General features: G+C 39.6%; 1 pseudogene across 1 annotated transcript; it reads left to right on the top strand.

Moving 5' to 3' along the window:
- The first annotated feature begins 1,610 nt into the window (after positions 1 to 1,610).
- On the top strand, positions 1,611 to 24,789 carry LOC310731607 (B-cell receptor CD22-like; annotated as a pseudogene). Its single transcript has 10 exons — positions 1,611 to 1,659; positions 3,184 to 3,420; positions 3,508 to 3,726; positions 3,833 to 4,102; positions 14,583 to 14,851; positions 19,352 to 19,621; positions 24,237 to 24,330; positions 24,420 to 24,456; positions 24,558 to 24,635; positions 24,757 to 24,789. The product of its transcript is annotated as a B-cell receptor CD22-like (transcript).
- Positions 24,790 to 26,255: the final 1,466 nt, after the last annotated feature.

The following is a 26,255-nucleotide window of genomic DNA, read 5'->3' on the forward strand; positions in this document are numbered from 1 at the left end:
TGTACTGTAGCTTCACCCTGAAGCTGAAAGATTTTCATCTATCAGCATATCTCCAAGTTGTTTATACACACGTAAAGTTTTACTAGTTGTGTTTACTGAGTGAAAAGTCCATATACTGGGTGCATTGTAGTTATTAATTATTAGTTCTTTGCAGAGGTTTTACCAGTGGTGGGCCATCAGGGCCATCAAAGCCTTCTCTTCTGGTCTAAACACTATCAGAAGCACTGACCTACATTTACCACCTAAATTCTAATATTTGTTCCATGAAATTGTTTTAATTTATTCCCAACAGTTTTTTCTCTTCATTTTCGTAGCGTTTCTCTCGGCTGCACTGCTTCAGTACGTGTATGAGGATGTTAGACTTTTTGTCCAATCAGATTTCAGCCTCTATGTGCTGCCATGTCAATCTAATCTGCCCAGAGCCTTCAGAATCAGTACTACTGGCCTTTTTACCTTAGAGAATATTAGAAATTGGTCTGTTTCTTTAACCAATCAGAGTTCATATTTGCCTCACAGGGCAGCTCGCTGGCCCAGAATAGCGTCAGCATTTTTCCGTCCTCTGATTGGTTGGTCTGATTGGTTGGTTGGAGAAACTGTTACAGCCAAGTTCGACTGGCAAAACACTTGTAGAGCTCTGCACACATAAATACATCTGAGTTAGACTTTTTCACGCCTATGGAGGAAGAGAAATTGATTTGATCTCAGACATACGTAACCTTGCAAAGGTGTATGACGTGCAACATGAGACTGTCTTCCACAACCTCACCTTTGTAGCAGAGTTCGGCTGTTCCTTACCCAGTTTTAAGCCCCCTAGACATCTGTTTCTGATTCAGTTAATTAATGTGTTTTAAACAGTGCAAGTGTTAGAATTGAGAGCCAAAGGGTAGTTTTACATTCTTAGTCACAAGTTTGTACTTATTCTGTCTTTTTTAAATTATAATCATTGTTTTTAATATTATGTCTGATGATGAGGCTGTGTAAGCTATGGTGTTGCTAGGTGGTTGCTGTGCTAAACAGATTTGGTTATTGCTAGGTGTTTCCTAAAGTATATCCGTGGTTTGTTAGCATTTTGCTTGTTGGTTGCCATAATATTCCAGGTGCTTTCCATGGTGTTGTTAGCTAGTTGCTATGCTAACCAATTTGGCTACCTCTGTATTCCAGGGGTTGCTGGCATCTTTCTCATTGGATGCCATAATATCATTGGTGGTTGTTATGATGTTATTAGATACATGGTTGCTAATGTTTTACTAAATCGTTCTCATGATATTTGAAATATTCCAACCTTAATTCTGAAAATCAAATCAGTTATAGAGACGCCATTTCATAGCACAACAGAAAGAAAGACAGAGTAATAAAGGGGTGTTAACCGTATGTATTTCTGTTTTAATGCATCAAAAGGGGAAGAGACTGAGCTGAAAAAGACTGATAATCACAATCTTTACTGCTGATGCTCACAAATACAGTACGGGTGAATGAGGAACAAACTAAGTGAGAAAGTTATTAAAAGTGTAAGATTTCTTGAAAGCATTTCTTGAAAGCATTTCCAAGGAAATCTTTGCATTAAATTCAACACCTGGTGGATCTTTAAGTGACGTCTGTCTGAAGGCAGAATGGCGAGAAACATTACAGCAGCAGCTGCAATCCTCGTGTTACTGACTGGTAAACTTCTCATATATTTCAGCTCTTTTTACTGTTTTTCTGTGCGATTATGTCGTTGCTGTATCCTTTCAGTCTGTGTGCAAGATTGATCCTTTGTATGGTGCTGTAGAGTAAACATCAGGAGTTACAGAGCAAGAAACTAAACGAATTATTGCAACTTTTACTGAAAACATGCGAATGTACAAAAAACTCATGATGTATATTAGGCATGTATTTTACACAACAATATATTAGTATCCTCCACCGTTCTTCATCTGTGTGCGTTTATTTGTACTGTTTATATTCTTCAAACCAAGAGGAAGTTTGTAAACTGTTTCAAACTGAGATCTATTTTTACATGTCATTTTCACATGATTTTGGTACAATCGCTCTGTGTGACTAAAAACAGCAGCATCAGTGGTGAAGTCTAAAGTAACACCCTTCCTGATCAGTGTATGTGTCATCGTTTTAATTTCAGCTTCATATGTGTGCGTGTGTGTGGCGTGTGTGTGGCGTGTGTGTGGCGTGTGTGTGGCGTGTGTGTGGCGTGTGTGTGGCGTGTGTGTGGCGTGTGTGTGTGTGTGTGTGTGTGTGTTCCAGGAGTTCAGGCTCAGCCCAGTGTAACTTTCCCCACTCAGAGTTTCTGTGCTGTTGCTGAATCTACAGTAAGAATCCCCTGTACATTTACAAATCCTGATCACTCCAGTGTCACACAGAGAGAGTGGTATCGAGTCCAGAGCTCTGAAGGAGAACCACAAGACCTGAGTAAAGATCCACAATATTCAGGACGAGTTATAATCTGGACATCTGAATGTTCGCTGCCAGTGCGAAATGTGAGTGTGAGTGACTCTGGAGTTTATAACTTTAGATTTAAAACACAGAGCAGTGACTGGATATCAGCGCCATCTGGAGTTCATCTAACTGTTACAGGTAATAATGCACACGTAGACTTTGCAGTATAATATGATATATAACAGGTCTGTAGTATTTACAGAGTTTTTGTACATTATTGTGTGTAGATTTGCAGGTGAAGGTGGAGCCTAAACCTGAAGGACAGAAAGAAGTAAAACTGACCTGCAGTTTCACCTGCAGTCTCAGAACATACAATTTCCACTGGTACAGGAATGGCCAAAAGGTAAAAACTACAAATGACAACTTCATTGTCCTCGACTCGACTAGTCTACATGATGAAGGCAGCTACTCCTGTAGGGCGTATGAGAGTGAACGTCGCTCTCCTCCAGTGTGTAAGTGTCAGAGTAAATCTGTCCAGATTCCTCCCCCTCAAGTTTACAATAAAATTGACAAAACACCTAATTTTCGAAATTAAACTCAATATCTTCTGTTTTAACTACATTTATGACCAGAACAAAATGATAATTATGGGATGCCAGGCTTCAAAAGAAGATCCTCCCACAGTTATTACCTCTCTATATGTTTCAGGTGTAATGAGTAAGGCGTGTTGGCGTGTGACTTACACTCCTGATCATGTGTGTGCTCTGAAAGGCACATCGGTTGATCTCTCCTGCTCTTATACGCACCCTGCAGAACACACAGTGAGAACATCAGTGTGGTTCATTAAACAGAAGGCTGATGATGATCCTGTAGATGTGAGAAAGGGTGAGGAGCATCAGGGCCGAGTGCAGTACACACAGAACTCTCAGAATAACTGTAGTCTGAGAATCACTAACCTGAGAGAGACAGATGCTCAAACATACAGATTCAGATTCTACACTGATGAAGGTGATTACACTGGAGAACCTGGAGTCGCTCTGTCTGTTACAGGTGATGTACAGTTATACAAGTATATATTTACTAAATAAAGTGAATAGAGAGCAAAGTAATTACTCACATACTTTCTATAATTTGCAGATCTGAAGGTTACAGTATCAGACTGGACTGATCAGTACATGGAGCTGAGCTGTAACACCACCTGCACTCTGTCTAACAATCCCACTTACATCTGGTACAAGAACGGACAGCGGGTGAATGAGAGTAAATCTGCCTCCTGCTCTGTAGCTGCAGTCAGTGGTGAGGTCAGTTACAGCTGTGCTGTTGAAGGCCACGACAGTCTCCGATCTTCTCCAGTGTGTGAGTGTGGATTTAACTTTTCTCAAACACAGTACATCTATTTTTATAAAACAAATGCTGATCCTGAACCAACACCAGCTGATTCACTTGTTGTATTTCTGATCAGATTCCTCTAAAAACATCATAGCAGTGGTTCATTCCTCTGAAAGTCTAGTGAAGGTTGATTCAGTGACTTTAAGCTGTAGCAGTGATGCAAACCCTCCTGTTCTCACCTACTCCTGGTTTAAGCAAAGAGTAGCTACAAACAACCTGTTGACAACAAACCAGAATTACAGCATCAGTAAAATTAGCTCCCTACACAGTGGACTCTACTACTGCACTGCTCACAACCAGCTGGGACGTCAAAACTCTACACCCATACACCTGCATGTGTTACGTAAGTGTCATGTGTAAAGTTTTACTAGTTGTGTTTACTGAGTGAAAAGTCCATATACTGGGTGCAATGTAGTTATTAAGATTCGATGATTTCATTGCTGCAGTAAAATATATTTGTCTCTGTACCTGTAATAAAAGCTTTTCTTTCCCTCAGGTGATGAGGTGTGGAAGCTCCATGTTGCATGGGGAGCTGCTGCACTCGTTCCTACTCTGCTTCTCCTTCTTCTTATTGCTGTTCTGGTCATTATGTGAGTAACTGAACTATTTTATTCTATAAATATCTGAATGAAACAAGAAAAGATTGAAGAGCCGTGTTTTATGTTATTTTTGTGAATAGGAGGAAGAGAATAGCAAACAGAGACACTGACTTTCAGGTACTGAGAGACCGTTGTAATTTATGTCTTTATCTTCATCAAACTCTAGATCCTATAAAGTAAATAAAATAAGATTGGAAAATTGTTTCTTTTTCTCAGAGGGCTCCGGCACCTGAAGGCGACACGTACACAACACTGCAGCTCACGACGATGTCTCCAGATTATGATACTCTGCAAGTATGTACACAGTCTTTGTTTGTTTGTGTGTGTGTGTGTGTGTGTGTGTGTGTGTGTGTGTGTGTGTGTGTGTGTGTGTGTGTGTGTGTGTGTGTGTGTGTGTGTGTGTGTGTGTGTGTGTGTGTGTGTGTGTTAGCAACACACATACTACATTCTTCATTCTCTAATCTTTTCCATTTAGAATATTAAGAGCTCTGTCAAGAGCCAACACCGAACCCTGCAGCCACGTCCTTAATTAAGACACCATGACGGTAAGTGTACCTGCTTCACCAGACTGAGTATGAGTTTATATATCAAGTGTCAGGATTCAGGGGGTTTTGTATTTGTAGTTATTTCCTTTTACCACCAGATGTCGCCTTTGCCCTTTCCAAATGCTCAATTGTCTCCACCTGTTCCCAATCTCCCACAGTCTATTTAAGGTCCTTCTTTGTGGTAGTTTTTCACTTGCTTCTTAATGTTGTATGGTCTACTGATAGTGTTTTGTTTCCCGTGTCCCCAGCATTGTTTCAAGTTGCCTCTTTTAAAGTTTTTAATATATTTTGCTTTTCTCTGCTTTTTTCTAGAAAAAGTCATTGGGACAACTCTTCTTGAGTTCTTTAAGAAGATTTTTAGTTTAATATTTTATTTCTTGTCTTCTTTGTTTATTCTTGTTTTTTACTTTATAATAAATACATTATGAAACCTTCCACCTTTTCATTGAGTCTATCTCTGATTAGGTTCATATGCCCCTCTGAGCCACATCTTATAAATGGTTTGACTATGAAGCCATTGTCCCTGGTTCAAGTCCTAACCGTCTCATAAAGGAAATTAAATCAAACAAAAGAGTATATGTTCCTTATTTTAATTGTAATACAAGCATGAATTTTAGGTATATAAATTGTCAGTAGATGCAAAAACACATTGTTCAGAAATTATTTTATTCAGGTGCAGGAATAGTTAAATGCAGTTCAGAGAATAATATGTAATATAAACTTTTTATATTTCTCAAATTCAATGTCACAAATCATGTTAAGAAATGACAATTTCCTCTGCATGTTAGTAGCATAAACATGTTAGCATTTGTGACTGAAATGATATCATTGTGTGCTTGAGGCTCATAGGTTGTTGCTATGTGGTTGCTATGCTAAATCTGTTGGCTGCTCGTTATTCAAATGGGTTACAAACATATTTTTCAATACTTCTAGACTGTGCACACTCGTGGCACAACTCCCATCCGAGTTGTAAAATAATAGTGTCACTTCAGCATCCTCGTTGTTGTGGAGAGCACAAGAGCACAAGAACAGTGAAGTGTGGCAGCAAAACCCCTCAATGTCCTTAATATTAATAAACAAAGTGGAAAACATTACAAATAAAGAAAAACTTTTGAATAAAAAGGTGTGTACAAACTTTTGACTGGTAGAGTGTATATACTGTACTGTATAGACACACACACACACACACACACACACACACACACACTGTTATATTTTTATCATGCCCAAACGAAACTTAATTCATGGAGAGATTTTCCATACGACCTGTGATGCTCCGTAGTGCCTTTCTGATATCAGGGAAGAAGAAATACACAGCACACAGAATGTAGCAATGTTTCCTCTCTTCAGTTTATTGCAGGTGGCAGACACGTATTTATACACAGGATGATACAGTCCACGCACACACACACGAACACGCACACACAAAAGGCTGACCTAAAGTGTTTTCCTGTTTGGACAAGAGGATATACCAGCCCAGATAAGACTCTCTGTTTACCTTACCGACTAACATGGTAAAAATCCTATAGACACTGAACGGACAAAGGAATGTGTGTGAGATAGTGTGAAAACAGTTTTAACACTAACAATGGCCACTTTAAATCATTTATGATTTAGCATCACACACCAAAACATAGGATGTTCATCCTGGGAACAGAACCTGTGACATAAACTGCCAATTGAAAGATATTCCATTTCATTCTTTTCCTACATGCAAATAATCCTTCATCATCACCACTCAAATCAAGGCCTTTATGGCCTGTCTTACCATCGTCATCAACATACATAGTACAATTCCAACAACATACAAGAATCATTCCTAAAACAAAATAGTGTTCAACACTCGTAAACAAATTCTTAATCTTTTCCAAAAACTTTGTTCAGCAGTTGTTTCACGTTCTCCAAGACATCATGAGACCATTGTTTCTCATTGTTTGTTCAGTATGTCTATTAACAGTGATATAAGGTATACATAACAGTTTCTTCTCTGAATAATGTATTCAAAGAGAATAAAAAAATTCGGAGTCTAGTTACATCTATGCACATATAGTTATAGAATTTAGACCTAGAGCGAGTATCAGGGTACGCTAAACTAAACAGTCAAGTGAGTTTGATCTTCACCCCGGAGGTGGCCCCCTTTCTACTAAAAAGAAAAGATCTTTCCGTGGGCTCTCAACTGTTTCAGCCCTGAACACTCACTTAGGCTGGCTTCTTAGGCCAACAGACCAATTAATGCATAGATTAAGTCGGTGCTGTCTTGATCCTGCTTGCGTGTATCCACTGTGGCTGATAATCAGTCAGAACTCCAGTTCTGGTTACAGCTAGGACAGTCGCTGGACCCAGATACTTCGGATCACCGACCTTGATGGGCGTCAGACTTCTTATCAGGACCTGCTGATTAGGCACAAAAGGGTGTGTGGGCTTATCTGTGGGCAGAGGAAGAGTTAGTGAAACATCAGCACTGATAGAATTAAATTTCTCAACCAGGGCAGAAACGTAGTCGTCCACCATCACTTCCAGGTTACCTAAGAAAGAAATGCCAGTGCGTCTCCTGACCCATGGGGTCATATAAGGTTAGAACATAAAACTTTCAAAGGATTAGTTTTGTTCGAGACAGGGTTAGTTTTGTTAAAGATAGGGTTATTTTTATTTCTGTGAGTATTACCGAGAGAACAACAGTCCAATTTTGGCCTGTTTCAATGCAGGCTTCAGTAATATGGCTAATGGTTCTGTTTGTTCTCTCTACCACTCCAGCTGACTGTGGGTGATAGGGAATATTAAAATAACAATCAATTGCTAAACTTTTAGTCAAAAGTTGTCTTACCTTCGAAGCAAAAGGTGTGCCGTTATCAATTTCAATCACGCTAGGAATACCAAACCTAGAGATGATCTCTTTTGTTAATATTTTAATAACAGTTTTAGCATTCTCTGTCGCACATGCAAATGCTTCTGGCCACTTAGTGAATCTGTCAACTATAACCAACAGGTACCTCAAATTTCCTACAGGTGGCATATGTATAAAATCTATGGCCACTTTGGCAGGGAGTTGAACAGCTTTTAATAAGTCGCCTATGAGATTAAAATGTGCTATGGGCATTCCATCAGCTGTTTTAAAGTCTCTTTGCTTCCATGTTTCAGCAAAATCATGCACAACACCATAAGCATCCTTAGAATCAGTGTATATGATCACTAAGTGTGACCTATTCGGCGGCTTGTGCCGATGTGTATGTTAATGATTTAGCTTCAACTATTACATCAGGTAATCTTACAACCCCATATCCACATAAATACACACTAGAAGGTTCTAAACATGAACATCTACATATAAGCAATCCCCCTCTTCCAGGGCCGTATCTGAAGATCGGGCCTACAAGAGGTCTCACGTTCAATTTGTCTAAGGCAATCATGCGCATCATCAAAACCATCTAAATCAATATCGTCTAGCAGATCACGCAGAGCTTCTACAGCTGAATGCGGCTGAGAAGAAGGCTTAATAGTTAAGTTTTCCGTTACCAATAGTGTAGTTTCATAACCAGATCTACGTTGTGCTGTCATATGTTGTTTGTTGAGGTCGTATAAATTAGCTGTTACCTGATTTGAGGTGTACAGTATTAAAGGATGTGACAGCACCATTTTCTCAGCATCCCGGACCATCAGAGCCGCAGCAGCCACTGCACGCAAGCACGAAGGCAACCCTTGTGCTATGTTGTCTAAAAATTTGGAAAGATACGCAACAGGGCGATATCTGTCACCGTGTTCCTGGGCTAGGATCCCCGCAGCCGTACCACCACGTTCGTGCACATAAAGGTGAAAAGGCTCAGCATAATTCGGAAGACCCAGAGCTGGAGCAGACTGTACAGCCTTCTTGAGGGCAGCAAAACTGTCAGTCATTTCATGAGACCACAGAATGAGATGTGATGGAGGAGCTTTGTGATCAATAGCACTACGCAAACTTTATCATGCTGTGTGCAGTCAGGGATCCATGCTCGGCAGTAGTTCATCAGTCCCAAGAAGCTCTGCATCTGTTTCACAGTCAGAGGTCTTGAAAACCTAGTCACAAGCTGTACTCGGTCCTGTGACAAGGATGTCATCTGCGTATTGATGAATGCAGGTTGTTTCCGGCAGGTGGATATCAGCCAAAGTTCAGTGCTCTACAGCGGAGAATACGGCTGGCGAGTCAACAAAGCCTTGAGGAAGACGTGTCCAGGTGAATTGACGTCTCCTATAGGTAAAAGCGAAAAGCGGCTGCGTCTCCGAGGCCAAAGGGACACTGAAAAAAGCAGAACAAAGATCAATCACAGAAAAAAATCCGTGAGTTGCTGGTATAGAGTTAACAATGGTAGCTACTTCGGGCACCAAAGGAGCTAACAGGATAACTCATTTATTAATCTCACGTAAATCTTGTGTTAGCCTCCAGCATTTTTTATCTGCCTTTAAGACGGGATTAATCGGTGTGTTACACGGTGAATGTGTCTCGATCAAAACACCTTGTGACAATAAATTGTCAATAACAGGAGCAATGCCAACATTCTTCTCTATTGACAATGGATATTGTTTAACAAAAATCGGATGGTGTGTTTTCATGAGTGGATGATACGGTTTTACCTGGATGAAACCTGCCTCATCTTTGTGAGAGGCCCATAATTTAGGGTTAACTTCACCTAAATTTGCTTCATCAGGCAGGACCTCTGTGGCTTGGTTGAGAGCATGAGGACAGAAGGAAAAACAGTGAGACATTGGTTTAAAAAAACAGAATTTCCATTCCCATTTTGTGCATCATATCTCTTCCTTAAAGGCGAGTTTGGAATTATTGTAAAGCTATGATATAAATTTGTACCAGTCGGTGTCATCACAGGCAAAAGGTGAGTTACAGGACATGAAATTGGAACTCTATCTATTCCCTAATAGATGAACTTTCCCTTTTTCCTAGGACCTCCTCCTTGAGTTTAGTGCTGAGGCTGGAATGCACCACTTCCTGTTGCAGTGCAGAGCATAAAGGGTTAACTTAACCTGAAGCATAGCAGAAACCTCAAGCAGCATGTAAATCTCTATGGAAAAGTATCTAGATGTGACACAATTTCACTCCATAATGCCAAATGATCTAAATAAGGATTAGTCCAAAAACCAGCACTATTCCTATACACAAAATCTGTGGTATATTCTTCCGGCAGTAAGCGAGAAATGTTATGACCCATCATCTTTACACAGAACAAAGAACAGACACACAACACTTAATACACGGACAATACACAAAACACATAACACTCAGACAATACAGCTGCGCAGGCACCAGGGAGATCACAGTCTTCAAACAAAAAGGTAATCCAGTCTCTCCAATTGGATCACAAATTTTGTAAATTAGGAGAAAAAAATAGACTTTAAAGCCAAAACAAGATTGAAGTCTTTTGAAAAATTTTAAAGTCTTTTCAAAATGTCCGTTTCTCTTTAGTTCCTTTTCTCTTTTCTCACTTTTTTGTTTTTTTTCTTAAAACAATTAATTTTTCATTTATAATTTTTTATTATATTTTTTTTTCAGGCATATTAAAATGATCGTGGATTCTTTTGGATACTTCAGCCAATATCGCCTATATTAGACAGACCGTAAAAAACGTCTTCTAATCTTGCATCTTACATCTAAGGTGAGGAAACCAATGTCGCGACGAAATCATCCCACCAAAGGAAATTATCACTAATTAAAAAATTAATGCATAACCAAGACACGAACACACATGCAGCCTTAATAGCTGGCAAACGGGACAATCACCGCAAACAAGGGAATACATTAAATTCTACCTTGATGCGTGATCTCCCTCTGGATATTGTCGGAAAGTATCTCGCTTCTGACACCAAAACTGTTAGATTTTTATCATGCCCAAAAACGAAACTTAATTCATGGAGAGATTTTCCATACGACCTGTGATGCTCTGTAGTGCCTTTCTGATATCAGGGAAGAAGAAATACACAGCACACAGAATGTAGCAATGTTTCCTCTCTTCAGTTTATTGCAGGTGGCAGACACGTATTTATACACAGGATGATACAGTCCACGCACACACACACGAACACGCACACACATATTGGGGAGAAAGCTGATCTAAAGTGTTTCCTGTTTGGACAAGAGGATATACCAGCCCAGATAAGACTCTCTGTTTACCTTACCGACTAACATCCTATAGACACTGAACGGACAAAGGAATGTGTGTGAGATAGTGTGAAAACAGTTTTAACACTAACAATACTCAAACTATTTTTTCATGTCTCTCAGTTCCTTGCGTTACTTCATGTGCAATCAAACAAAATGGCCTTGCTTATTTAGGCAGTAAAACAGACAAAGTCTATTCAAATGATAGAGACTCTGCCTCTTTAATGATATTACGGACTTTTGGGTTAATGCCTGACAGATTTTCCATTACTCCGGCTCTGCTGTCATGTTTTATTATGAAAAAGCTCATTAATATTATTCCGTTACCTAACAAACTGCATGCAACTGTATTGTCAAATCAGCATTACTGTAGTACCTCAGCTGTGCTCTGTCGGGCCTTGATTATATTACTGCTTATGATCTCTGGTAATGTTCATGTCAACCCTGGCCCTTCTTCTGATGTTCTTTCTGGTGTTGTTTTCCCTACGGATCATGTGGCCTCAAATAATATATGCTTTGATGATTTTTGTAATCGCCATAACCTTGGGTTTTTGCATTTAAACGCAAGAAGCATATTATCTAAACAGGACCAGCTTAAAGTATGGGTTGAGAGTTCTAACCCTGATGTTTTAGTAATTACTGAGACATGGTTGCGTAACTCTATTCTCTATCCTGACCTGTATTTATCTGGTTACAACCTGTTTCGGCAGGATAGGTCATCTAAGGGTGGGGGAGTAGCAATTTTCACTAAAGAATATCTTGAATGTAGTATAGCCCTGGCAAAGTCTATACCCAAACAGTATGATCTTCTTGTTCTTAACATGAAATTATCTAACAGTTTTTCTTTATCTGTGGCTGGCTGCTATCGCCCTCCATCTGCACCAGCATGTACCCTAGAGGCCTTGAGCAATGCTCTTGCGCCTTTCACTAGGTCCGAGTTGATCATACTTGGTGATCTTAAATGGGACATGCTTAAGCCCCCTGAGAAAGTTGTACAACAATTTGATTTCTTAAACCTTCATCAAATCATAAACCTACCTACTAGATATAACCCAAAAGGTTGTGACAACGCCACATTGATAGATGTTGTGTTCACAAATGCCCCTCACATGTACCTATCGGGTGTTTTTTGCAATGATCTCAGCGACCACTGTTTTATTGCCTGTGTTAGAAAACAACTTTCTGTCAAACAGCCAGTCGTAATCACCACTAAACGTATTCTGAAAAATTTTGATGCTCAAGCCTTCTTACATGATTTGAATCATTTAAGTAGGTATAGAGTCAGTCTGATTCCTACAGTGAATGATGCATGGTTGTTGTTTAAAGATCTTTTAACTGCTGTGATCAACAAACATGCCCCAAACAAATAGATGCGTATAAAAAACCGCAACAGCCCGTGGATTAAGCGTGATCTAGTGGTTCTGCTTCAGCAAAAAAATACAGCCTGGCGCAGAGCACGCAAGACACATTCTGTTAACGACAACATTTTATTTCGTCAAATCAGGAACAAGGCCACACAAGCGGTGAGGGAGGTTAAAGCTGGCTTTTTTAAAAAACAGCTCACACTTTGTGGCGCGAACCCAAAAGCTTTTTGGAATACGGTAAAAAAACTTGAAAACAAACCCCGGACCATACCATTGTCCCTAAAATTGGATGACATAGTTGTCACTAATAAAAACTCCATGGCTGAAGCATTCAATCACCACTTCATAAATGCTGGCTTTGTTTCAAAGACATTAAACCCTATTTCTACAGCCCCTGCAACCTCTAATACTTGCAACCTTTTAGCACCTCCTCACAGTTTTTCCATCCAGCCTGTTTTAGAGGGGGAAGTCTTGAACGAACTGACTGCTCTGGACCCCAATAAAGCAGCTGGGTCAGATGATCTTGCTGCCTTTTTTTTATTAAAATTGCTGCCCCTGTCATTGCGGCTCCACTAACAGCCCTCATTAACCTCTCCCTCTATACAGCTGAGATTCCATCTGCTTGGAAAGAAGCGGTTGTGCTTCCTCTGTATAAGGGCGGTGATCAGGCTGACCTTAATAATTACAGGCCGATTTCCATCTTGCCATGTGTGTCTAAAATTCTGGAAAACCTTGTCAATAAACAACTAATCAATTATCTAAATGTTAACGGTATCACCTCCGGGGCACAGTCTGGCTTTCGATCAGGGTATGGTTGTGTTACAGCTACCACTAAAGTGCTCAATGACATTACATCTGCATTAGATAACAAACAAAACTGTGCTGCTATATTCATTGATCTTGCAAAAGCTTTTGACTCGGTGGACCACAACACACTTATCCACAGACTCCGCAGCATTGGTGTCACTGATCACTCACTGGATTGGTTCTCAAATTATCTTTCTCAACGGGTTCAACGTGTAAGATTTTAAAACCTTTTCTCCCATTCTCTTCTGGTCACCAGGGGTGTCCCCCAAGGCTCCATCCTTGGTCCCACACTTTTCTCAATTTATATTAATAACATTTCCCAGGCAGTTGGTAATTCACTCATTCACTTATATGCTGATGATACAATCCTTTATGCCATAGGTCCCTCCCCTGATGCTGTTCAAGCTACCCTGCAACATGGCTTTTACCAACTACAGCAGTCTTTTACACAACTCAAACTCACTCTCAATACCTCCAAAACAAAAAGCATGTGGTTTGGCCGTACGGGTACTACGCCTCCTCCTGCCCTTAACATCACCACCTGCAAGGGAGCTATTTTAGAACAAGTCACTGCTTATAACTACTTAGGCATCTGGTTGGAAACTTCACTCTCTTTCTCTATCCACATATCAAAGCTGCAATCTAAGGTCCAAGCCAAGCTTGGTTTCTTTTACAGAAACCGCTCTTCCTTCACCACTTCTGCCAAACTTATTCTTATTCAAATGACCTTTCTACCCATGTTAGATTATGGAGACACTATATATAGGGTTGCTTGCAAGTCCACCCTATCAAAACTTGATGCTCTTGACCATTCTGCTATCAGGTTTGCCACAAATGCTCCTTTCAATACACACCATTGTGCTTTATATTCATCTGTTAACTGGCCCTCCCTTCACAATCGCCGTAAAATTCACTGGTTCACCTTCATTTATAAGACCCTTCTCGGCCACTCACCTCCTTACTTAGGTCACTTGCTGCAGCTAAAGCCTGTCACATATAACACCCGGTCCTCACTTCATTTTTCAATTAAGCATTCCTAAAACCAACTCTGCGTTTGGTCTCGCATCTTTTCAATCTGCTGCCGCTCGCGACTGGAATGCTTTGCAAAATACTCTCAAACTGGATAAATTCATTCCAATTTCAACCTTTAAAAATAGTATATCGTATTTGTTCACGGATATATGCAGTTGCTTCTTGTCATAATTTTGTTTTAAAATGTATTTATGTAATTGTTTACATGTATGTATTTTTAATGTTTTGTACTTATTTTAGCCCTATTTCCCTTTCCCTAAGTGGTTTTTCCACTTGTCAGGCCGCCATTGTAAATAAGAACCTGTTCTTAATGACTTGCCTGTAAAAAATAAAGGTAAAAAAAAAAAAAAAATAATAATAATAATTCCTCTGGAACCATAGTGGAGGGGGATTCAGTGACTCTGAGCTGTAGCAGTGATGCAGAACCTCCTGTTCACACCTACTCCTGGTTTAAGCAGATAGAATCTACAGACACACCGCTGACAACAAGCCAGAATTACAGCATCAGCGACATCAACACCAATCACAATGGACTCTACTACTGCACTGCTCACAACCAGCTGGGACGGCAAAACTCTACACCCGTACACCTGAATGTGTTAGGTAAGTGCATTGTAACACTGTCACATAGCTTTATGAAGCAGATGAAAAAATATCAATGAAATGGTGTATCATCTTTTTTATGATTTATTTCTGAAGGTTCAGAGAACACAGTGTTAAAGTTTAGCGTGGTGGGTCTGGTTGTCTTCCTGGCAGTAACACTCCTTTTAGGAGCTCTGTGGATGTGGTATGTAAAATGCAACCATACTAATTATGTTGAAAAAAACGATTTATAATTAGCATGAACATGTGCTTGGCGTTCCTCAGGAAGCGGAAGTCGAGCTCAGCTAATAAACACAGCAGCACTGCCGAGGGTGAACTTCATTAACTGACTGATTAGATGTGCATTATTCGTGTCTTTAAGTCACCTCTTTTTGTTCCATAGGCTTATGACAGATGATTCATCTCTGATCTACAGCAAAATCCAGCACGTCCCCAGAAAAAGCAAGAGCTGAGACAGATGTGAATGCTCTTTTCTGTATTTAAACTGAACAGGAGAAGAAGAACGTCTTTGGCATTTCATCAGAACAGCAGTATTTATGCTTCAGTAGTGTGTTGTAGTGCTTTAAAAGTATACCTTTACCTTAAGAAATCTATTTTCAGGTAAAAAAATTTTTTTAAGGGAATTTAGATTCATAATATATATTTATTTGACATTTATGTTTTAGTTCCATTATAATTTTTATAATTGTAAATTTTTTTAAAATTATTTCTTTTGTTACAAACTACATTTCCTATCAGCCACTGCACATTAAGGGGCCCTGTCACATGTCTCTTTGTGCACCTGAATCCTGTTGTGGATAATTAAGACTTGTATTTAGACTCAGCGTATGTTGCAACTTTTTTCTTCTCCATGGTTTTGTACCCTTGATCCATGTTTCATTTTGCTTGTTGTTTCTTTGTTATTGATTGTGTTTTTTCTTCAGAGTTTGTATTTATTTTGAATAAATAGAAAGCATAGTCTGGGTTAATTAACACATTTATATTGACCAGATAATTCCACATTTGGCATAACTTCAATGTCCTCAATATTAATACACAAAGTGGAAAACATTACAAATAAAGAAAAACCTTTGAATAAAAAGGTGTGTCCAAACTTTTGACTGGTAGAGTGTATATACTGTACTGTATACACACACACACACACACACACACACACACACACACACACACACACACACACACACACACACAGAGTTCTTTGCAGAGGTTTTACCAGTGGTGGGCCATCAGGGCCATCAAAGCCTTCTCTTCTGGCCTAAACACGATCAAAAGCACTGACCTACATTTACCACCTAAATTCTAATATTTGTTCCATGAAATTGTTATAATTTATTCCCAACAGTTTATTCTCTTCATTTTCGTAGCGTTTCTCTCGGCTGCACTGCTTCAGTACGTGTATGTGGATGTTAGACTTTTTGTCCAATCAGATTTCAGCCTCTATGTGCTGCCATGTCAATCTAATCTGCCCAGAGCCTTCAGAATCAGTACTGCTGGCCTTTTTAACCTTAGAGAATATTAGAAATTGGTCTGTTTCTTTAACCAATCAGATTTCATATTTGCCTCACAGGGCAGCTTGCTGGCCCAGAATAGCGTCAGCATTTTTCCGTCCTCTGATTGGTTGGTCTGATTGGTTGGTCAGAGAGAAACTGTTACAGACGAGTTCGACTGGCAAAACACTTGTAGAGCTCTGCACACATAAATACATCTGAGTTAGACTTTTTTACGCCTATGGAGGAAGAGAAATTGATTTGATCTCAGACATACGTAACCTTGCAAAGGTGTATGACGTGCAACATGAGACTGTCTTCCACAACCTCACCTTTGTAGCAGAGTTCGGCTGTTCCTTACCCAGTTTTAAGCCCCCTAGACATCTGTTTCTGATTCAGTTAATTACTGTGTTTAAAACTGTGCAAGTGCCATATATATAATGCCATAATATTATTGGTGGTTGTTATGATGTTATTAGATACATGGTTGCTAATGTATCACTAAATCGTTCTCATGATATTTGAAATATTCCAACCTTAATTCTGAAAATCAAATCAGTTATAGAGACGCCATTTCATAGCACAACAGAAAGAAAGACAGAGTAATAAAGGGGTGTTAACCGTATGTATTTCTGTTTTAATGCATCAAAAGGGGAAGAGACTGAGCTGAAACAGACTGATAATCACAATCTTTACTGCTGATGCTCACAAATACAGTACGGGTGAAGGAGGAACAAACTAAGTGAGAAAGTTATTAAGAGTGTAAGATTTCTTGAAAGCATTTCTTGAAAGCATTTCCAAGGAAATCTTTGCATTAAATTCAACACCTGGTGGATCTTTAAGTGACGTCTGTCTGAAGGCAGAATGGCGAGAAACATTAAAGCAGCAGCTGCAATCCTCGTGTTACTGACTGGTAAACTTCTCATATATTTCAGCTCTTTTGACTGTTTTTCTGTGCGATTATGTCGTTGCTGTATCCTTTCAGTCTGTGTGCAAGATTGATCCTTTGTATGGTGCTGTAGAGTAAACATCAGGAGTTACAGAGCAAGAAACTAAACGAATTATTGCAACTTTTACTGAAAACATGCGAATGTACAAAAAACTCATGATGTATATTAGGCATGTATTTTACACAACAATATATTAGTATCCTCCACCGTTCTTCATCTGTGTGAGTTTATTTGTACTGTTTATATTCTTCAAACCAAGAGGAAGTTTGTAAACTGTTTCAAACTGAGATCTATTTTTACATGTCATTTTCACATGATTTTGGAACAATCGCTCTGTGTGACTAAAAACAGCAGCATCAGTGGTGAAGTCTAAAGTAACACCTTCCTGATCAGTGTATGTGTCATCGTTTTAATTTTCATATGTGTGTGTGTGTGTGTGTGTGTGTGTGTGTGTGTGTGTGTGTGTGTGTTCCAGGAGTTCAGGCTCAGCCCAGTGTAACTTTCCCCACTCAGAGTCTCTGTGCTCTTGCTGAATCTTCAGTAAAAATCCGCTGTACATTTACAAATCCTGATCACTCCAGTGTCACACAGAAAGAGTGGTATCGAGTCCAGAGCTCTGAAGGAGAACCACAAGACCTGAGTAAAGATCCACAATATTCAGGACGAGTTATAATCTGGACATCTGACTGTGCGCTGACAGTGACAAATGTGAGTGTGAGTGACTCTGGAGTTTATAACTTTAGATTTAAAACACAGAGCAGTGACTGGATATCAGCGCCATCTGGAGTTCATCTAACTGTTACAGGTAATAATGCACACGTAGACTTTGCAGTATAATATGATATATAACAGGTCTGTAGTATTTACAGAGTTTTTGTACATTATTGTGTGTAGATTTGCAGGTGAAGGTGGAGCCTAAACCTGAAGGACAGAAAGAAGTAAAACTGACCTGTAGTTTCACCTGCAGTCTCAGTCCATACAATTTCAACTGGTACAGGAATGGCCAAAAGTTAAAAACTACATATGATAACTTCATTGTCCTCGACTCGACTAGACTACATGATGAAGGCAGCTACTCCTGTAGGGCGTATGAGAGTGAACGTCGCTCTCCTCCAGTGTGTAAGTGTCAGAGTAAATCTGTCCAGATTCCTCCCCCTCAAGTTTACAATAAAATTGACAAAACACCTTATTTTCGAAATTAAACTCAATATCTTCTGTTTTAACTACATTTATGACCAGAACTAGATGATAATTATGGGATGCCAGGATTCAAAAGAAGATCCTCCCACAGTTATTATCTCTCTATATGTTTCAGGTGTAATGAGTAAGGCGCGTTGGCGTGTGACTTACACTCCTGATCATGTGTGTGCTCTGAAAGGCACATCGGTTGATCTCTCCTGCTCTTATACGCACCCTGCAGAACACACAGTGAGAACATCAGTGTGGTTCATTAAACAGAAGGCTGATGATGATCCTGTAGATGTGAGAAAGGGTGAGGAGCATCAGGGCCGAGTGCAGTACACACAGAACTCTCAGAATAACTGTAGTCTGAGAATCACTAACCTGAGAGAGACAGATGCTCAAACATACAGATTCAGATTCTACACTGATGGAGGTAATTACACTGGAGAACCTGGAGTCGCTCTGTCTGTTACAGGTGATGTACAGTTATACAAGTATATATTTACTAAACAAAGTGAATAGAGAGCAAAGTAATAACTCACATACTTTTTATAATTTGCAGATCTGAAGGTTACAGTATCAGACTGGACTGATCAGTACATGGAGCTGAGCTGTAACACCACCTGCACTCTGTCTAACAATCCCACTTACATCTGGTACAAGAACGGACAGCGGGTGAATGAGAGTAAATCTGCCTACTGCTCTGTAGCTGCAGTCAGTGGTGAGGTCAGTTACAGCTGTGCTGTTGAAGGCCATGACAGTCTCCGATCTTCTCCAGTGTGTAAGTGTGGATTTAACTTTTTTTAAACACAGTATTTTTATATAACAAATGCTGATCCTGAACCAACACCAGCTGATTTAGTTGTTGTATTTCTATACAGATTCCCCTAAAAACACCAGAGCAGTGGTTCATCCATCTGGAGACCTAATGGAGGGGGATTCAGTCACTTTGAGCTGTAGCAGTGATGCAAACCCTCCTGTTCACACCTACTCCTGGTTTAAGCAGATAGAATCGACCGACACACTGCTGACAACAAGCCAGAATTACAGCATCAGCAACATCAACACCAATCACAATGGACTCTATTACTGCACTGCTCACAACCAGCTGGGACGGCAAAACTCTGCACCCGTACACCTGAATGTGTTAGGTAAATGCATTGTAACACTGTCACATAGCTTTATGAAGCAGATAAAAAATATCAATGATCAATGACACCAGCTGATTTAGTTGTTCTATTTCTATACAGATTCCCCTAAAAACACCAGAGCAGTGGTTCATCCATCTGGAGACCTAATGGAGGGGGATTCAGTCACTTTGAGCTGTAGCAGTGATGCAAACCCTCCTGTTCACACCTACTCCTGGTTTAAGCAGATAGAATCTACAGACACACTGCTGACAACAAGCCAGAATTACAGCATCAGCGACATCAACACCAATCACAATGGACTCTATTACTGCACTGCTCACAACCAGCTGGGATGGCAAAACTCTACAACCGTACACCTGAATGTGTTAGGTAAGTGTCATGTGTACTGTAGCTTCACCCTGAAGCTGAAAGATTATTTTCATCTATCAGCATATCTCCAAGTTGTTTATACACACGTAAAGTTTTACTAGTTGTGTTTACTGAGTGAAAAGTCCATATACTGGGTGCAATGTAGTTATTAATTATTAGTTCTTTGCAGAGGTTTTACCAGTGGTGGGCCATCAGGGCCATCAAAGCCTTCTCTTCTGGTCTAAACACGATCAGAAGCACTGACCTACATTTACCACCTAAATTCTAATATTTGTTCCATGAAATTGTTTTAATTTATTCCCAACAGTTTATTCTCTTCATTTTCGTAGCGTTTCTCTCGGCTGCACTGCTTCAGTACGTGTATGAGGATGTTAGACTTTTTGTCCAATCAGATTTCAGCCTCTATGTGCTGCCATGTCAATCTAATCTGCCCAGAGCCTTCAGAATCAGTACTGCTGGCCTCTTTACCTTAGAGAATATTAGAAATTGGTCTGTTTCTTTAACCAATCAGAGTTCATATTTGCCTCACAGGGCAGCTCGCTGGCCCAGAATAGCGTCAGCATTTTTCCGTCCTCTGATTGGTTGGTCTGATTGGTTGGTTGGAGAAACTGTTACAGACGAGTTCGACTGGCAAAACACTTGTAGAGCTCTGCACACATAAATACATCTGAGTTAGACTTTTTCACGCCTATGGAGGAAGAGAAATTGATTTGATCTCAGACATACGTAACCTTGCAAAGGTGTATGACGTGCAACATGAGACTGTCTTCCACAACCTCACCTTTGTAGCAGAGTTCGGCTGTTCCTTACCCAGTTTTAAGCCCCCTAGACATCTGTTTCTGATTCAGTTAATTAATGTGTTTTAAACTGTGCAAGTGTTAGAATTGAGAGCCAAAGGGTAGTTTTACATTCTTAGTCACAAGTTTGTACTTATTCTGTCTTTTTTAAATTATAATCATTGTTTTTAATATTATGTCTGATGATGAGGCTGTGTAAGCTATGGTGTTGCTAGGTGGTTGCTGTGCTAAACAGATTTGGTTATTGCTAGGTGTTTCCTAAAGTATATCCGTGGTTTGTTAGCATTTTGCTTGTTGGTTGCCATGATATTCCAGGTGCTTTCCATGGTGTTGTTAGCTAGTTGCTATGCTAACCAATTTGGCTACCTCTGTATTCCAGGGGTTGCTGGCATCTTTCTCATTGGATGCCATAATATCATTGGTGGTTGTTATGATGTAATTAGATACATGGTTGCTAATGTTTTACTAAATCGTTCTCATGATATTTGAAATATTCCAACCTTAATTCTGAAAATCAAATCAGTTATAGAGACGCCATTTCATAGCACAACAGAAAGAAAGACAGAGTAATAAATGGGTGTTGACCGTATGTATTTCTGTTTAATGCATCAAAAGGGGAAGAGACTGAGCTGAAACAGACTGATAATCACAATCTTTACTGCAGGTGCTCACAAATACAGTACGGGTGAAGGAGGAACAAACTAAGTGAGAAAGTTATTGTTTATTAAAAGTGTAAGATTTCTTGAAAGCATTTCTTGAAAGCATTTCCAAGGAAATCTTTGCATTAAATTCAACACCTGGTGGATCTTTAAGTGACGTCTGTCTGAAGGCAGAATGGCGAGAAACATTACAGCAGCAGCTGCAATCCTCGTGTTACTGACTGGTAAACTTCTCATATATTTCAGCTCTTTTTACTGTTTTTCTGTGCGATTATGTCGTTGCTGTATCCTTTCAGTCTGTGTGCAAGATTGATCCTTTGTATGGTGCTGTAGAGTAAACATCAGGAGTTACAGAGCAAGAAACTAAACGAATTATTGCAACTTTTACTGAAAACATGCGAATGTACAAAAAACTCGATGTATATTAGGCATGTATTTTACACAACAATATATTAGTATCCTCCACCGTTCTTCATCTGTGTGAGTTTATTTGTACTGTTTATATTCTTCAAACCAAGAGGAAGTTTGTAAACTGTTTCAAACTGAGATCTATTTTTACATGTCATTTTCACATGATTTTGGTACAATCGCTCTGTGTGACTAAAAACAGCAGCATCAGTGGTGAAGTCTAAAGTAACACCTTCCTGATCAGTGTATGTGTCATCGTTTTAATTTCAGCTTCATATGTGTGTGTGTGTGTGTGTGTGTGTGTGTGTGTGTGTGTGTGTGTGTGTGTGTGTGTGTGTGTGTGTGTGTGTGTGTGTGTGTTCCAGGAGTTCAGGCTCAGCCCAGTGTAACTTTCCCCACTCAGAGTTTCTGTGCTCTTGCTGAATCTTCAGTAAAAATCCCCTGTACATTTACAAATCCTGATCACTCCAGTGTCACACAGAGAGAGTGGTATCGAGTCCAGAGCTCTGAAGGAGAACCACAAGACCTGAGTAAAGATCCACAATATTCAGGACGAGTTATAATCTGGACACCTGAATGTACGCTGTCAGTGAAAAATGTGAGTGTGAATGACTCTGGAGTTTATAACATTAGATTTAAAACACAGAGCAGTGACTGGATATCAGCGCCATCTGGAGTTCATCTAACTGTTACAGGTAATAATGCACACATAGACTTTGCAGTATAATATGATATATAACAGGTCTGTAGTATTTACAGAGTTTTTGTACATTATTGTGTGTAGATTTGCAGGTGAAGGTGGAGCCTAAACCTGAAGGACAGAGAGAAGTAAAACTGACCTGCAGTTTCACCTGCAGTCTCAGTACATACAATTTCCACTGGTACAGGAATGGCCAAATGTTAAAAACTACATATGATAACTTCATTGTCCTCGACTCGACTAGTCTACATGATGAAGGCAGCTACTCCTGTAGTACGTATGAGAGTGAACGTCGCTCTCCTCCAGTGTGTAAGTGTCAGAGTAAATCTGTCCAGATTCCTCCCCCTCAAGTTTCCAATAAAATTGACAAGACACCTAATTTTCTAAATAAAACTCAATATCTTCTGTTTTAACTACATTTATGACCAGAACTAGATGATAATTATGGGATGCCAGGCTTCAAAAGAAGATCCTCCCACAGTTATTACCTCTCTATATGTTTCAGGTGTAATGAGTAAGACGTGTTGGCGTGTGACTTACACTCCTGATCATGTGTGTGCTCTGAAAGGCACATCGGTTGATCTCTCCTGCTCTTATACGCACCCTGCAGAACACACAGTGAGAACATCAGTGTGGTTCATTAAACAGAAGGCTGATGATGATCCTGTAGATGTGAGAAAGGGTGAGGAGTATCAGGGCCGAGTGCAGTACACACAGAACTCTCAGGATAACTGTAGTCTGAGAATCACTAACCTGAGAGAGACAGATGCTCAAACATACAGATTCAGATTCTACACTGATGGAGGTGATTACACTGGAGAACCTGGAGTCGCTCTGTCTGTTACAGGTGATGTTCAGTTTTACAAGTATATATTTACTAAACAAAGTAAATAGAGATGAAAGTCATTACTCACATACTTTCTATAATTTGCAGATCTGAAGGTTACAGTATCAGACTGGACTGATCAGTACATGGAGCTGAGCTGTAACACCACCTGCACTCTGTCTAACAATCCTACTTACATCTGGTACAAGAACGGACAGCGGGTGAATGAGTGTAAATCTGCCTCCTGCTCTGTAGCTGCAGTCAGTGGTGAGGTCAGTTACAGCTGTGCTGTTGAAGGCCACGAGAGTCTCCGATCTTCTCCAGTGTGTGAGTGTGGATTTAACTTTTCTCAAACACAGTACATCTATTTTTATAAAACAAATGCTGATCCTGAACCAACACCAGCTGATTTAGTTGTTGTATTTCTGATCAGATTCCCCTAAAAACATCATAGCAGTGGTTCATTCCTCTGAAAGTCTAGTGAAGGTTGATTCAGTGACTTTAAGCTGTAGCAGTGATGCAGACCCTCCTGTTCTCACCTACTCCTGGTTTAAGCAAAGAGTAGCTACAAACAACCTGTTGACAACAAACCAGAATTACAGCATCAGTAAAATTAGCTCCCTACACAGTGGACTCTACTACTGCACTGCTCACAACCAGCTTGGACGTCAAAACTCTACACCCATACACCTGCATGTGTTACGTAAGTGTCATGTGTAAAGTTTTACTAGTTGTGTTTACTGAGTGAAAAGTCCATATACTGGGTGCATTGTAGTTATTAAGATTTGATGATTTCATTGCTGCAGTAAAATATATTTGTCTCTGTACCTGTAATAAAAGCTTTTCTTTCCCTCAGGTGATGAGGTGTGGAAGCTCCATGCTGCATGGGGAGCTGCTGCACTCGTTCCTACTCTGCTTCTCCTTCTTCTTATTGCTGTTCTGGTCATTATGTGAGTAACTGAACTATTTTATTATATAAATATCTGAATGAAACAAGAACAGATTGAAGAGCCGTGTTTTATGTTATTTGTGTGAATAGGAGGAAGAGAATAGCAAACAGAGACACTGACTTTCAGGTACTGAGAGACCGTTGTAATTTATGTCTTTATCTTCATCAAACTCTAGATCTTATAAAGTAAATAAAATAAGATTGGAAAATTTTGTTTCTTTTTCTCAGAGGGCTCCGGCACCTGAAGGCGACACGTACACAACACTGCAGCTCACGACGATGTCTCCAGATTATGATACTCTGCAAGTATGTACACAGTCAATGTTTGTGTGTGTGTGTGTGTGTGTGTGTGTGTGTGTATGTGTGTGTGTGTGTGTGTTAGCAACACACATACTACATTCTTCATTCTCTTATCTTTTCCATTTAGAATATTAAGAGCTCTGTCAAGAGCCAACACTGAACCCTGCAGCCACGTCCTTAATTAAGACACCCTGACGGTAAGTGTACCTGCTTCACCAGACTGAGTATGAGTTTATATATCAAGTCTCAGGATTTAGGGGGTTTTGTATTTGTAGTTATTTCCTTTTACCACCAGATGTCGCCTTTGCCCTTTCCAAATGCTCAATTGTCTCCACCTGTTCCCAATCTCCCACAGTCTATTTAAGGTCCTTCTTTGTGGTAGTTTTTCACTTGCTTCTTAATGTTGTATGGTCTACTGATAGTGTTTTGTTTCTCGTGTCCCCAGCATTGTTTCAAGTTGCCTCTTTTAAAGTTTTTAATATATTTTGCTTTTCTCTGCTTTTTTCTAGAAAAAGTCATTTGGACAACTCTTCTTGAGTTCTTTAAGAAGATTTTCAGTTTAATATTTTATTTCTTGTCTTCTTTGTTTATTCTTGTTTTTTACTTTATAATAAATACATTATGAAACCTTCCACCTTTTCATTGAGTCTATCTCTGATTAGGTTCATATGCCCCTCTGTGCCACATCTTATAGATGGTTTGACTATGAAGCCATTGTCCCTGGTTCAAGTCCTAACCGTCTCATAAAGGAAATTAAATCAAACAAAAGAGTATATGTTCCTTATTTTAATTGTAATACAAGCATGAATTTTAAGTATATAAATTGTCAGTAGATGCAAAAACACATTGTTCAGAAATTATTTTATTCAGGTGCAGGAATAAGTTAAATGCAGTTCAGAGAATAATATGTAATATAAACTTTTTATATTTCTCAAAATCAATGTCACAAATCATGTTAAGAAATGACAATTTCCTCTGCATGTTAGTAGCATAAACATGTTAGCATTTGTGACTGAAATTATATCATTGTGTGCTTGAGGCTCATAGGTTGTTGCTATGTGGTTGCTATGCTAAATCTGTTGGCTGCTCGTTATTCAAATGGGTTACAAAATTTTTTTTTCAATACTTCTAGACTGTGCACACTCGTAACACAACTCCCATCCGAGTTGTAAAATAATAGTGTCACTTCAGCATCCTCGTTGTTGTGGAGAGCACAAGAGCACAAGAGCAGTGAAGTGTGGCAGCAAAACCCCTCACAGTGAACATCTTCTCTGGTCCTCCTACCTGTGTTTATCCATTTCTCTCATTCTCATGCTCATGCAGTGTCCAGTGACTGACTGAGGTCATTCTCTTTACCATTGTTGTGCAGAGAGACTATGAAGCTTCTGACCTTGAGGTAGGACATGTGCAAATCTTCACTGACCACTCTCATCCTGTACCAACACACTTGCAATTAAAAAACAACAAATTCAGCAGCAAGCAACCACACAAGAGCTAAAACTTCCCTGAACTTCCTCATACTTCCTTTACTCCTGCTCTTACACGCACCCTGCAGAACACACAGTGAGAACATCAGTGTGGTTCATTAAACAGAAGGCTGATGATGAGCTTGTAGATGTGAGAAAG

Source organism: Silurus aristotelis (genome assembly GCF_946808225.1).
Source record: "Silurus aristotelis genome assembly, chromosome: 9".
In the NCBI taxonomy this organism is placed as follows: Eukaryota; Metazoa; Chordata; class Actinopteri; order Siluriformes; family Siluridae; genus Silurus; species Silurus aristotelis.